A 13,508-nucleotide genomic window follows, 5' to 3' on the forward strand; every position below is an offset into this window, starting at 1 on the left:
CACCTCTGCACTCCAGCCTGGGCGACAGAGCAAGACTCCGTCTCAAAAAACAAACAAACAAACAAAAGTGATTTGTGTTAAGTATTGAGGGGTGTGAGAATAGGCAACACACTTTGGTCTTATCTTATTTTTATTTCAGAGACAGGGACTGGCTCTGTCACCTGGTATGATCATAGCTCACTGTAGCCTTGAACTCCTAGGTGCAAACCGTCCTCCCACCTAAGCCTCCCTAGTAGCTGGGGCTACAAGTGCACACCATCATACCTGGCTTTTTTTTTTTTTGTAGAGAATGAGGGTCTCACTGTGTTGCCCAGGCTGGTCTCAAATTCCTGGCCTCAAGTGATCCTTGTGCCTCAGCCTCCCAAAGTACTGGGATTATAGCCATGAGCTACCACACGCTGCCTATTTTTATTTATTATAAAAAAAAAATTTGGCCAGCCAAGGTGGCTCGCACCTGTAATCCCAGCACTTTGGGAGGCTGAGGCAGGTGGATCACTTGAGGACAGGAGTTCAAGACCAGCCTGGCCAACATGGCAAAACCCCATCTCTATTAAAAGTACAAAAATTAGCTGGGTGTGGTGACACATGCCTGTAATCCCAGCTACTCGGGAGGTTGAGGCCTAAGAATCACTTGAGACTGGGAGGCAGAGATTGCAGTGAGCCGAGATCATGCTGCTGCATTCCAGCCTGGGCAACGCAGAGAGACTCTGTCTCCAAAAAAATATATATATGTGTGTGTTTTTGTAGAGAATGAGGTCTCACTTTGTTGCCCAGGCTGGTCTCAAACTCCTGGTCTCAAGTGGTCCTCCCACCTCGGCCTCCCACTGGGATTACAGTCATGTCAGTGTACCCAGCCTATTTTTATTTTTTATTTTTTTGTAGAGACAGGGTCTTGCTATGTTGTCCAGGCTGGTCTCAAACCCCTAGTCTCAAGCAATCCTCCCATCTCAGCCTCTCAAAGCACTGAGGTTATAGGTGTAAACCACCATGCCTGGCTTTGTTCTATTTTTAAATCTTTTTTTTTTTTTTTTAACAGAGTCTTCCTCTGTCACCAGGCTCGAGTGCAATGGTGCGATCTCAACTCACTGCAACTTCCACCTCCAGGGTTCAACCTCAGCCTCCCGAGTAGCTGGGACTACAGGTGTATGCCACCATGACCAGCTAATTTTTGTATTTTTAGTAGAGATGGGGTTTCACCATGTTGGCCAGGCTGGTCTTGAACTCCTGACCTCAAGTGATCCACCCAACTTGGCCTCCCAAAGTGCTGGGATTCCAGGCGTGAGCCACCGTGACTGGCCAAATCTTATATAGTGCTGAAGGCTTTTAAATATCATTTTCCCTCTTCCCCTGTGACTGACACCTGGGGAAATTGATAAGAAGCCTCAGTGCTCCCTCCTTTGCCGCCAATGGGAGGTTTAAACCACACAAGCCCCTGAGCGCACACAAACCCTCACCCAGTTGCACCCACCAACCACCATAAAAACCCAAGCCAGTCTCCTTTCCCTGTTCTCGCAAGACTTTTTTTTTTTTCCAAGACAGAGCCTCACTCTGTCATTAGGCTGGAGTACAATGGTGTGATCTTGGCTCACTGAAACCTCCGCCTCCCAGATTCAAGCAATTCTCCTACCTCAGCCTCCAGAGTAGGTGGGATTATAGGTACCCACCACCACGCCCAGGTAATTTGTATATTTTTAGTAGAGATGGGGTTTCTCCATGTTGGCCAAGCTGATCTCGAACTCCTGACCTCAAATGATCTGCCCATCTCGGCTTCCCAAAGTGCTGGGATTACAAGCATAAGCCACCACGCTAGGCCAGTTTTATTTATTTATCTATTTAGTTTTTTTTTTTTTTTTAATGATTTTTCTTTTAGACTTCTAGGCCAGCAGTAAGTTTTAAAAAATAGAGACAGGGTCTCGCTATATTGGCCGGGCTGGCCTTGAACTCCTGGCCTCAAGCAATCCATCAGCCTTGGCCTTCCAAAGTGCAGGGATTAGAGGTATAAGCCACCATGCCTGGCCCCAGATGGCGTTTGATTTTGTTTTTGTTTTTGCTTTTTGAGATAGAGTCTTGCACTGTTGCCCAGGCTGGAGTACAGTGGTGAGATCTCTGCAACCTCTGCCTCCCAGGTTCAAGAGATTCTCCTGCCTCAGCCTCCCAAGTAGCTGGGATTACAGGTGCATACCACCATGCCCGGCTAATCTTTTGTACTTTTAGTAGAGACAGGGGTTTCACCATGTTGGCCAGGCTGGTCTCAAACTCCTGACCTCAGGAGATCCACCCTACTCGGCCTCCCAAAGTACTGGCATTAGAGGCATGAGTCACTACACCCAGCCTAGGATGGCAGTTTTTGGTGTTCCCTTGATTGAGACAGAGCTCTGGAGCAGGTTCTGGTATGCTCCAGATGGCCCTGCTGCCTAAAGCCACATTATGTGATATATCCCATGGTGCCACATATACCCACAGAACATGCCACGGTGCTAGAGATAACAATGGTACGTGGAGTCTCTGGCAAGCTGTAATAGAAAAGCTGCAGCTCTGGGCGTGGTGGCTCAGCCTGTAATCCAGCACTTTGGGAGGCTGAGATGAGAGGACAGCTTGAGCCCAGGAGTTCAAGACCTGCCTGGGCAACATAGGGAAATCCTTTCTCTACAAAAAAATACAAAAAATTAGCTGGGTATGGTAGCACGTGCCTGCAGTCCCAGCTACTCAGGAGGCTGAGGGGGGAGGATCACCTAAGCCCAGGAAGTGGAGGCTGCAGTGATATTACCACTGCACTCCAGCCTGGGGGTTGGAGTGAGGCCCTGTCTGGAAAGAAAGAGAGAAAGAGAAAAGAGGAAGGAGGGAAGGAAGAACAGGAGGAATGAGGGAAGACAGGAAGGCAGGAAGGGAGGGAGGGAAGGAAGGATGGAAGGGAGGGAGGGAGCATGCAAGGAAAGAAGGGAAGAGGAGGGCAGGAGAGGGGAGGAAAGGAGAGGGAAAGAAAGAAAAGAAAGGCTGTTGCCACAGTGGAGATGCTGAGTATTATAGAACAAAGCCCCATTCTTTAGCACATTTATGATTCAAAATGCAGCTCTTTGCATGCCACAGGGTCCTGGTGGAGACTAAGCACTTGACCATGGGGCATCAAGAGACAACCAGACTACAGCTGTGCATTACCAGAACCATCAAATTATAATGTTGAATGAGCAAAGCAGCAATCCGTTATGCAATGGAGATGGCATATTCTACGTAAGGCCTCTGTCCAGAGGGCAAAATAAGTTACATTTATAGGGAACCTGGACCTCCATGTCATTTACCTTCAATGAAACAATGCTTCTCCAGGCTGGGCATGGTGGCTCATGCCTGTAATCCCAGCACTTTGGAAGGCCGAGGCGGGTGGATCACTTGAGGTCAGGAGTTCAAGACCAGCCTGGCCAAAAAAAAAAAAAAAAAAGAAAAAGAAGAATATCAGTTTCTCGAATTCTACTTTCCCATGACTATACTGATATGCACACAAACAAATGATCAGTAAAACGCAATCCAATTACTTCGGCAAGAAATAAGCCCCAAGAGCATCCAAATGCAAACAGGTGCTTTCCTGTCTCCATTAGTTGGGCTTTTTGTTTGTTTTTTTTTGAGACAGTCTCGCTCTGTCGCCCAGGCTGGAGTGCAGTGGCACAATCTCGGCTCACTGCAATCTCTACCTCCTGGGTTCAAGCAATTCTCCTGCCTTAGCCTCCCAAGTAGCTGGGACTACAGCTGTCCACCACCATGCCCGGCTAATTTTTGTATTTTTAGTAGAGACGGTTTCATCATGCTGGCCAGGCTGGTCTCGAACTCCTGACCTCATGATCCACCCGCCTCGGCCTCCCAAAGTGTTGGGATTAAAGGTGTGAGCCACCGCGCCCAGCCTAGATGGGCTTTTTCAACAAGCAAATGAAATTTCCCAAATTGAGAGGGGCCAATCCCACTGTCTGGTACCCACAAAAGACACTCACTAAAAAGATGACACACACACAATTACAAACAAGCCCCCAAGAACGTCCAAACTGAAACAGCCAGGTACCTCCCTGTCAGCTTGGGTTGATCAACTTGAAAATGAAAATTCCTTAATTTTTTTTTTTGTTTGTTTTTGTTTTTGAGACAAGGTCTCACTCTGTCACCCAGACTGCAGTGCAGTGGCGCAAATCTCAGCTCACTGCAACCTCTACCTCCTGGGTTCAAGTGATTCTCATGTCTCAGCTTCCCAAGTAGCTGGAACTACAGACACATTCCACCACACCCAGGTTATTTTTGTATTCTTAGTAGAGACGGGATTTCACCATGCTGGCCAGGCTGGTCTCAATCCTGGCCTCAATTGATCTGCCTGTCTCAGACTCCCAAAGTGCTGGGATTACAGGCGTGAGCCACCGTGCCCGACCCCTTGGCTATTGTTTCAGGCTACTATTATCGTCTTGCTTATCAAGATAGTGCTCAGGGCTTCCTAGATGCCTGGGATTTTCCTTGAAGGAACTCAGAATTTTTCTTTATTTCCATACTTGGGGGACTCAACAACCCCTTAAGGGGAGGCCTGCTTGGACTCAGCTTCTCGCTGGCCAGACCCAACCGGAATCCACAGGGCCCTGAAGCCAAATGACATGGTAGTGTTTGCATGCTGGCCTCCACTGTAGACAACAAGGTAGAAAAAGGTTGAGAGTGGATCTGGAGGGACAAATGGTAGCTATGGAGGACATTCAACCCAAAAAGATGCAAATGTACACTCGTAAGGCGCATTAGATGAAATGCATACAGGTGGTCGGGTGCAGTGGCTCATACCTGGAATCCCTGCACTTTGAGAGACCAAGGCGGGTGGATTGCCTGAGCTGGGGAGTTCTAAACCAGCCTGGGCAATATAGTAAGACCCCTGTCTCTACAGAAAAGTTTTAAAAAATAGCTGAGGCTGGGCAGGGTGGCTCATGCTTGTAATCCCACTTATTATTATTCTCACTTATTTGTGGGACCTAAATATCAAAACAATTGACCTTATGGGCATAGGGAGTAGAAGGACATAAAGTTATCACAGGCTGGGAAGGGTAGTGTGAGGATGGGTAGGGGGTGGGGATGGTTAAAGGGAACAAAAAAATAGAAAGAATGAATAAGACCTAGTATTTGAAAGCATAATAGGGTGACCATAGTCAATAATAACTTTTTCTTTGAGGCGTAGTCTGGCTCTGTCACCCAGGCTGGAGTGCAGTGGTGCAATCTTGGCTCCATGCAGCCTCTGCCTCCTGGTTCAAGTAATTCTCCTGCCTCGGCCTCCCAAGTAGCTGGGATTACAGACACATGCCACCACGTGGCTAATTTTTGTATTTTTAGTAGAGACAGGGTTTCACCATGTTCGCCAGGTTGGTCTCAAACCTCTGACCTCAGGTGATCCACCCACCTCAGCCTCCCAGAATGCTAGGATTACAGACATGAGACACCGCACCCAGACTCTTTTATTTATTTATTTATTTATTTATTTATTTATTTAGAGACAGAGTCTCACCCTGTGGCCCACGCTGAAGTGCAATGGTGCGATCTCGGCTCACTGCAAACTATGCCTCCCAAGTTCAAGCGATTCTCCTGCCCCAGCCTCCCGAGTAGGTGGGATTACAGGCACCCTCCACCCAGCACCACGCCTGGCTAAGTTTTTGTATCTTTAGTAGAGACAAAGTTTCACCATGTTGGCCAGGCTGGTCTCGAACTCCTGACCTTGTGATCCTCCCGCCTCGGCTTCCCAAAGTGCTGGGATTACAGGCATAAGCCACCATACCCGGCCTCTTTTAGTTATTTTTAAATGTACAGTTCAGTCGGGCATGGTGACTCACGCCTGTAATCTCAGTACTCACTATGTTGCTCTCATCAAAATCAAGAGACTCCATCTCTACTAAAAATACAAAAATTAACTGGGTGTGGTGGTGCGCGCCTGTGGTCCTAGCTACTGAGAGGCCTAGGTGGGAGGACTGCTCGAGCCTCGGAGGTTGAGGCTGTGATGAACTGAGATTGCACCAATGCACTCCAGCCTGGGCAACAGAATGAGACCATGTCTCAAAAAAAGGAAGGAAAGAGAAGAGAGGAGAGAAGAGAAGAGAAGAGAAGATAAGAGAAGAGAAGAGAAGAGAAGAGAGAAAAACGTGGCATAGGACAGCCTTGGAAAATGAAAAATGAAAAACAAAATTAAAAAAGGAAATGAAAAGTAAGCCAGAGGAAATGTATGCAATACTAAAATCTTATATCCAAACTATAAGAAGAATGCTTACAAGTCAACTATGAGAAGAGAAAAAAAAAATTCAATTTTTAAAATGGGATTTTAAAAATTTGAACAGAAATTTCACAAAAGAAAATATACAAAAGGCCAGGGCTGGGCACAGTGGCTCACACTTATAATCCTAGTGCTTTAGGAGGTCAAGGTGGGAGGATCGCTTGAGGCCAGAAGTTCAAGACCAGCCTGGGCAACATAGTGAGACCCCATCTCTAAAAAAAAAAAAAAAATCATATAAATTAGCCAGGAGTGGTGGCATGTGCCTGGAGTCCCAGTTACTCAGGAGGCTGAGGTGGGAAGATCACTTGAGCTCACGAATTCAAGGCTGCAGTGAGCTATGATCATGCCACGGCACTCCAGCCTAGACAATGCTGTGTCTAAAAAGGAAGATATTCAAAAGGCCAATAAGCACAAGAAAAGATGCTCAACATCATTAGCCACCAGGGAAATGCAAATCAAAACCACAGTGATATACCACCACACATCCGTTACAAGAGCTGAAATTAAAGACTAGAGATACCAAGAATGGCAACTGGATTCTCATTCAGTGCCAGGGAGAAAGTAAACTGATGTACCAGTTTGGGAAACAGTTTGGTTCTTACCATATGATTGAGCAATTCCACACTGAGAGAATGAACATGTATTCACCCAACAACTTGTACATGAATGTGCATAGCAGTTTTATTCATAACTGCCCCAAAATGCAAGAAACTCCATGTGTATCGATTGGTGAATGGATGAATGAATTGTGTCATATCCTTGTGGTCAAATACTACTCAGCAGTAAAAAGAAATGAACTACTGATACACGTAACATAGAAGAATCTCAAAAGCATGAGGAGGCCAGGCACGCGGCTCACGCCTGTAATCCCAGCACTTTGGGAGGCTGAGGTGGATCACTTGAGCTCAGGAGTTCGAGACCAGACTGGGCAACATAGCAAGACCTCGTCCCTATTAAAAACAAAGAAAAAATTAGCCAGTCATGATGATGCGTGCCTGTAGTCCCAGCTCCTTAGGAGGCTGAGGCAGGAGGATGGTTTGAGTCTGGGAGATCAAGCCTGCAGTGAGCTAAGGTCATACCACTGCACTCCAGCCTGGGCAACAGAGTGAGACCCTGTCTCAAAAAACAGAAAACATGCTGAGCAAAAGAAACCAGACACAACAGTACATGCCATACGGTCCCATGTATGTGAAACTACAGAAAGAGAAATTCTAGTCTAAAATGAGAAAAAGGGCCAGGCACGGTGGGTGGCTCACGTGAGCCTGTAATCCCAGCACTTTGGGAGGCCAAGGCAGGCAGATCACCTGAGGTCAGGAGTTCGAGACCAGCCTGGCCAACTTTAGTTGGCCATCTTTTTAGTAGAGATGGCAAAACCTCATCTCTACTAAAAATAAAAAAATTAGCTGGACATGGTGGTGGATATCTGTAATCCCAGCTACTTGAGAGGATGGAGCAAGAGAATCACTTGAACCTGCAAGGCAGAGGTTGCAGTGAGCCAAAATCATGCCACTGCACTCCAGCCTGGGCAACAGTGAGACTCCATAACAAAAATAAAATAAAATAAAAATACAAAAAATGAGCTGGGTGTGGTGGGGGGGTGCCAGCTACTCAGGAGGCTGAGGCAGAAGAATCGCTTGAACCCGGAAGGTGGACGTTGTGGTGAGCCCAGATCGCACCACTGCACTCCAGCCTGGGTGACACAGCGAGACTCCATCTCAAAACAAATAAATAATATAAAGTGACAAAAGGCAGGTGCCCAAAAGCAGGTGGTTGCCTAGCGCCAGGGATGGGGGTTATGGATGGACTTGAAGGAACAGGAGGGAACAGTTTGGGGTGATGGAATTGATCTCTATCTTGATTGTGGGGGGTTACGAGGGTGTATAAATTTGTCAAAACTGATAGAAACGTATACTTAAATGGGGTGCCTAGTACCACATGTAAATTACACCTCAATAACATTGATTTTTTTTGTTTGTTTGTTTGCAAGTAATGGGCCAAAATGGCAGGAAATTACTTCTTCTGAAAGCAGACTGAGTTCGGGAATAATGTCCTCTATGACAACACCAGCACACCGTCATGTAGATACGGCTGACGACAGTTCTTGGGAACAAAATGATGATGGGCAAATTGTGAATAACGGCGGTCCTCCACTACCGTCCATGATTTCACAGGTCAGATGCACATTAAACTAACTGAAACCAGAAAATGCAACGAAGCCGTGCTGTGATGACTCACGGGGCGGGGAGTTATAGCCTCGGCTCTCTGGCAGGCTCAAGGGCTGAGCGCATGTTGCACGCCTTTGACCATAACTGCATGGAATTACAGCCAGCATGGATCATACGGATTTTCATAGATGGAACTTCCAAGCTCTTTCCAGGAAAACAGCAAAACATCACTTGTTGACAATAGTTTACTCCACAGGTAGCTATCTTGCCCTTTCTGATTCTTGGTGCTGGTTAACATTAAGACAAAGAAAACAGGCCAGGCACGGTGGCTCTCGCCTGTAATCCCAGCACTTTGGGAAGACGAGGTAGGTGGATCACCTAAGGTCAGGAGTTCAAGACCAGCCTGACCAACATGGAGAAACCCTGTCTCTACTAAAAATACAAAATTAGCTGGGCGTGGTGGCACATGCCTGTAATCCCAGCTACTTGGGAGGCTGAGGCAGGAGAATTGCTTGAACCTGGAAGGCGGATGTTGAGGTGAGCCAAGATCACACCATTGCACTCCAGCCTGGGTAACGAGAGCGAAACTCCATCTCAAAAAAAAAAAAAAAAAATTAGCTAGGCGTGGTGGCACATGCCTGTAATCCCAGCTACTTGGGAGGCTGAGGCAGGAGAATTGCTTGAACCTGGGAGGCAGAGGTTGCGGTGAGCCGAGATCACACCATTGCACTCCAGCCTGGGTAACGAGAGCGAAACTCCATCTCAAAAAAAACAAACAAAAACAGGCCAGGTGCGGTGGCTCAAGCCTATCATCTCAGCACTTTGGGAGGCCGAGGCGGACGATCATTTGAGGCCAGCAGTTTGAGACCAACCTGAGCAACATAGCGAGACCCCATCTATACACAAATATTAAAAAATTAGCCGGGCGTGGTGGCACACACCTGTATTTCCAGCTACTCAGGAGGCTGGGGTGGGAGGGTCACTGGAGCCTGGGAGGTCAAGGCTGCAGTGAACTATGATTGACTGAGTCCCTGCACTCTAGCCTTGGTGACAGAGTGAGACCCCAACCCCACCCCACCCCCACACACAAAAAAAAAGGGCCGGGCACAGTGGCTCACGCCTGTAATGCCAACACTTTGGGAGGCCGAAGCAGGCAGATCACCTGAGGTTAGGAGTTCGAGACTAGCTTGGCCAACAATGGTGAAACCCTGTCTCTACTGAAAAAAAATTAGGCGGATGTGGTGGCGGGCACCTGTAATCTCAACTACTTGGGAGGCTGAGACATGAGACTCACTTGAATTCGGGAGGCAGAGTTTGCAGCGAGCCAAAATCATGCCATTGCATTCCAGCATGCACGACAAGAGTGAAACCCCGTCTCAAAAAAACAAAACAAAAAAAAGTCAGAGGCTTCAAAAATTAACAGAATGATCCAGACAACCTAGAAGGAGGGAATAGCTTCCTCTCACTCTCACTGGGAAATATGCAGAGATAGGATAATTGTCTTTATGACTCCAAAAATGCTTAAGACACGAACAACATGTAAACAACTCCTTTGAGAGCTTCTGAATTCACACATGATCCCATTTCATCCTTGCAAGAACACTGGGCAATAGATAATATGTTAAAATTCCCATTTTACAGATAAAAAATTCCCACCCAGACGTGGTAGTTCACACCTGCAATGCCACCACTTTAGGAGGGCAAGATGGAAGGATCACTTGGAGCCAGGAGTTCAAGACCAGCCTCAGCAACAAAGCGAGATTCTATTTCTTTTTTTCTTTTTTTGAGACAGGAGGGCCTCGCTCTGTCGCTCAGGCTGGAGTGCAGTTGCATGATCTTGGCTCACTGCAAGCTCTGCCTCCTGGTTTCGCACCATTCTCCTGCCTCAGCCTCCAGAGTAGCTGGGACTACAGGCGCCCGCCACCACTCCTGGTTATTTTATTTTTATTTTTTTGTATTTTTAGTAGAGACGGGGTTTCACCGTGTTAGCCAGGATGGTCTCAATCTCCTGACCTCGTGATCCGCCCGTCTCGGCCTCCCAAAGTGCTGGGATTACAGGCTTGAGCCACCGCGCCCAGCCTGAAAGTCTGTTTCCATTATTACTTTTTTTTCCTTTTTTTCCTTTTTTTTTTTTTTTTTTTTGAGACAAAGTTGTGCTGTGTTACCCAGGCTGGGATGCAGTGGCGCAATCTCGGCTCACTGCAACCTCTGCCTCCTGGATTAAAGTGATTCTCCTGCCCCAGTCTCCTGTGTAGCTGGGACTACAGGTGTGTGTCACCACACCTAGCTATCTATTAATATATTTTTAATTAAACTTAAAAATAAAGGCCTGGCATGGTGGCTCACACCTGTAATCCCAGCACTTTGGGCCGAGGCAGGCGGATCACCTGAGGTGAGGAGTTCGAGACCAGCCTGGCCAACATGGTGAAACTCCGTCTCTACAAAAAATATTTTAAAAATTAGCCAGGTGTGGTAGTGGGTGCCTGCAGTCCCAGCTACTTGGCTGAGCCAGGAGAATCACTTGAACCTGGGAGGCTGAGCCAGAAGAATCACTTGAACCTGGGAGGCGAGGCAGAGGTTGCCATGAGTCGACATCGTGCCACTGCACTCCAGCCTGGGTGATGGAAGGAGACCCCTTCTCAAAAATAAATACATACGTAAATACATACAGTCTCTCTTCTTATTGCCATGATGTCTGAGTCAGAGTCTCCAAAAAGCCTGAACAAATAAAAATTTCCAGACTCAGAGAGGTTACTCGACCGTACCTGCCTTGGATGTGACACCAACCACAGAGGGTTCAGGGGTCCGGAAAGAACCTTGCACTCCTGCTAAGATCACCAAGCTCTCCTTCCAATACTGCCTTCTTCCAACATCTCAAAGGGCTTATGAGGACCGTCCTAAGAAGGAGGCTGTAACTGACAGCGATTATCCACCTCCCCCAAGAGGACCAGCATGGAGAATAAGCTCATCAAGGCCAATGCTCTTGTTTTACCTTCCAGGTTATTCCAGGATCTCATAACTGTCTATCTTAAGCTCTCTCTCCTGTTCATCCTCTAATGTCTCCCATGCACTGCACCTTCTAACTCAGAGCCTGACATCTGTAAGATCCCTAGATCCTCACCCTGTTCTGTAAGCAGCCCTTCAATTTCTACTTCACTGAAACATGACTATTCCCTCAGGACACTGCTTCCCCAGAGCACTGTGAGCAGTGGTCTTTTTCTGTCCCATGCAAGCCCCCATAAACCACGCTCTATTGTCTCAGAGAAGGAACACACATTGCCACATCAAGACTACTGTTCCTCTCATTTCCCTGTTTTGTTTTTGTTTGTTTCTTTTGAGACAGGCTGTTGTTCTGTCATCCAGGCTGGAAGTGCAGTGGTGCGATCATAGCTCACTGCAGCCTCGGACTCCTGGGCTCAAACAATCCTCCTGCCTCAGCCTCCTGAGTAGCTGGGACTACAGGTGCGCACCACTATGCCTGGCTAACTTTTATTTTTGTACAGCTGGGGTCTCACTCTATTGTCCAGGATGATCTCAAACTCCTGGCTTCAAGCCATCCTCCCACCTCTATTTCCCAAAGTGTTGGGATTACGGGTATAAGCCCAGACTCATTTATCTAATTACTGACTTGACATCTCTACTTAAAGGTGTACTTGGCAATTTTTTTTTTGTTTGTTTGAGACACAGTCTCACTCTGTTGCCCAGGCTGGAGTGCAGTGGCGTGATCTTGGCTCACTGCAACCTCCCCCTCCTGGGTTCAAGCAATTCTTGTGCCTCAGCCTCCGAAGTAGCTGGGATTACAGGCATGCACCACCATGCCCAGCTAATTTTTGTATTTGTAGTAGAGACGGGGTTTCACCATGTTGACCAGGCTGGTCTCGAACTCCTGACTTCAAGTGATCCACCTGCCACAGCTTCTTCCCAAAGTGCTGGGATTACAGGTGTGAGCCACCGCACCTGGCCAGCAATTATTTTAAGAGTCGGGGTCTTGCTATGTTGCCAAGGCTGGTCTTGAGCTCCTGGCCTCAAGCGATCCTCCTACCTTGGCCTCCCAAAGAGCTGGGATTATGGACATGAGCCGCTGTGCCCAGCAGGAGCAGTATTTTAGTCAGTTATTCACTTGCCCACTAAAACCTGAACTTTCTGAGGCCAGCCAGGAACACATTTTACTCTCTCTCTCTCTCTATATATATATATATTTTTTTTCTTTCAGATGGAGTGTAGCTCTGTTGCCCAGGCTGGAGTGCAGTGGCACCATCTTGGCTCACTACAATCTCTGCCTCCCCGGTTCAAGCGATTTTCCTGCCTCAGGCTCCTACGTAGCTGGGATTACAGGCATCCGCCACCACGCCTGGCTAATTTTTTTATTTTTGGTAGAGACAAGGTTACACCACGTTGGCCAGGCTAGTCTCCAACGTCAGACCTCAAGTGATCCGTGCCTCGGCCTCCCAAAGTGATGGGATTACAGGCGTGAGCCACTGTGCCCAGCCACGGGACCCATTTTACTCTTAATTTCCCCAAATCCTAGAACAGTGCGTCGTCCACAGGAAATCCACAGAATATATCTGCAGAATGAATGAATGACTTGCCAAAGCAATTAGGGCAAATAAGTAGATATCGAGTAAACGTCCACAACCACCTGCCCCATACCCTTTTAAGCTCTGGGGAGATGGCGGCTCCTGTGGGTTCGGAGATGGGGGAGTCAAGGCTCCGCAGGCGGAGAGCCCGGATGCAGGCGCGGCTAGGCGGCCCTCTCTATGGTGAGCCCCCGGGTCCCTTCTCCACAGCACCCGGAGTGCCTCTATGGTTCTTCCTGTCCTTAGTCGGAAGGGGTCCCTGTGCGCAGGCGCGAGGTGACGCCGCGGCAGGACGGCAAAGAGTGTAGCGGCTTCCTCTGTGGTGGCGACGGAGCTCGCAGCTGCGGCTTCTGAAGAGTAACCGGCGTGGTAGCGAAGGCCGCCGAACCCGCCTGGCTAGCCGGCGAGCTGAGTGGCGAGTGAGTGTCGGTCTTGGGGCGCACTCGAACTCCTGGACGGGTCTGTGAGGCGAGGCGGCCTCTCTGCGGGACGCCTCCGTGGAGC

The 13,508-nt window shown here is 48.1% G+C and overlaps 1 long non-coding RNA gene across 1 annotated transcript in view; it reads left to right on the forward strand.

Annotated features, from left to right (window-relative positions):
- The first annotated feature begins 13,332 nt into the window (after positions 1-13,332).
- LOC105500449 overlaps positions 13,333-13,508 on the forward strand; it is a 9,879-nt gene continuing 9,703 nt past the window's right edge. Inside the window, exon 1 of the long non-coding RNA XR_001000031.1 lies at positions 13,333-13,423. This is a non-coding gene — a long non-coding RNA (uncharacterized LOC105500449). The remainder of the gene's footprint in view (positions 13,424-13,508) is intronic.

The sequence above is a fragment of the Colobus angolensis genome, unplaced genomic scaffold, assembly GCF_000951035.1.
Source record: "Colobus angolensis palliatus isolate OR3802 unplaced genomic scaffold, Cang.pa_1.0 Scaffold667, whole genome shotgun sequence".
Classification (NCBI taxonomy): domain Eukaryota; kingdom Metazoa; phylum Chordata; class Mammalia; order Primates; family Cercopithecidae; genus Colobus; species Colobus angolensis.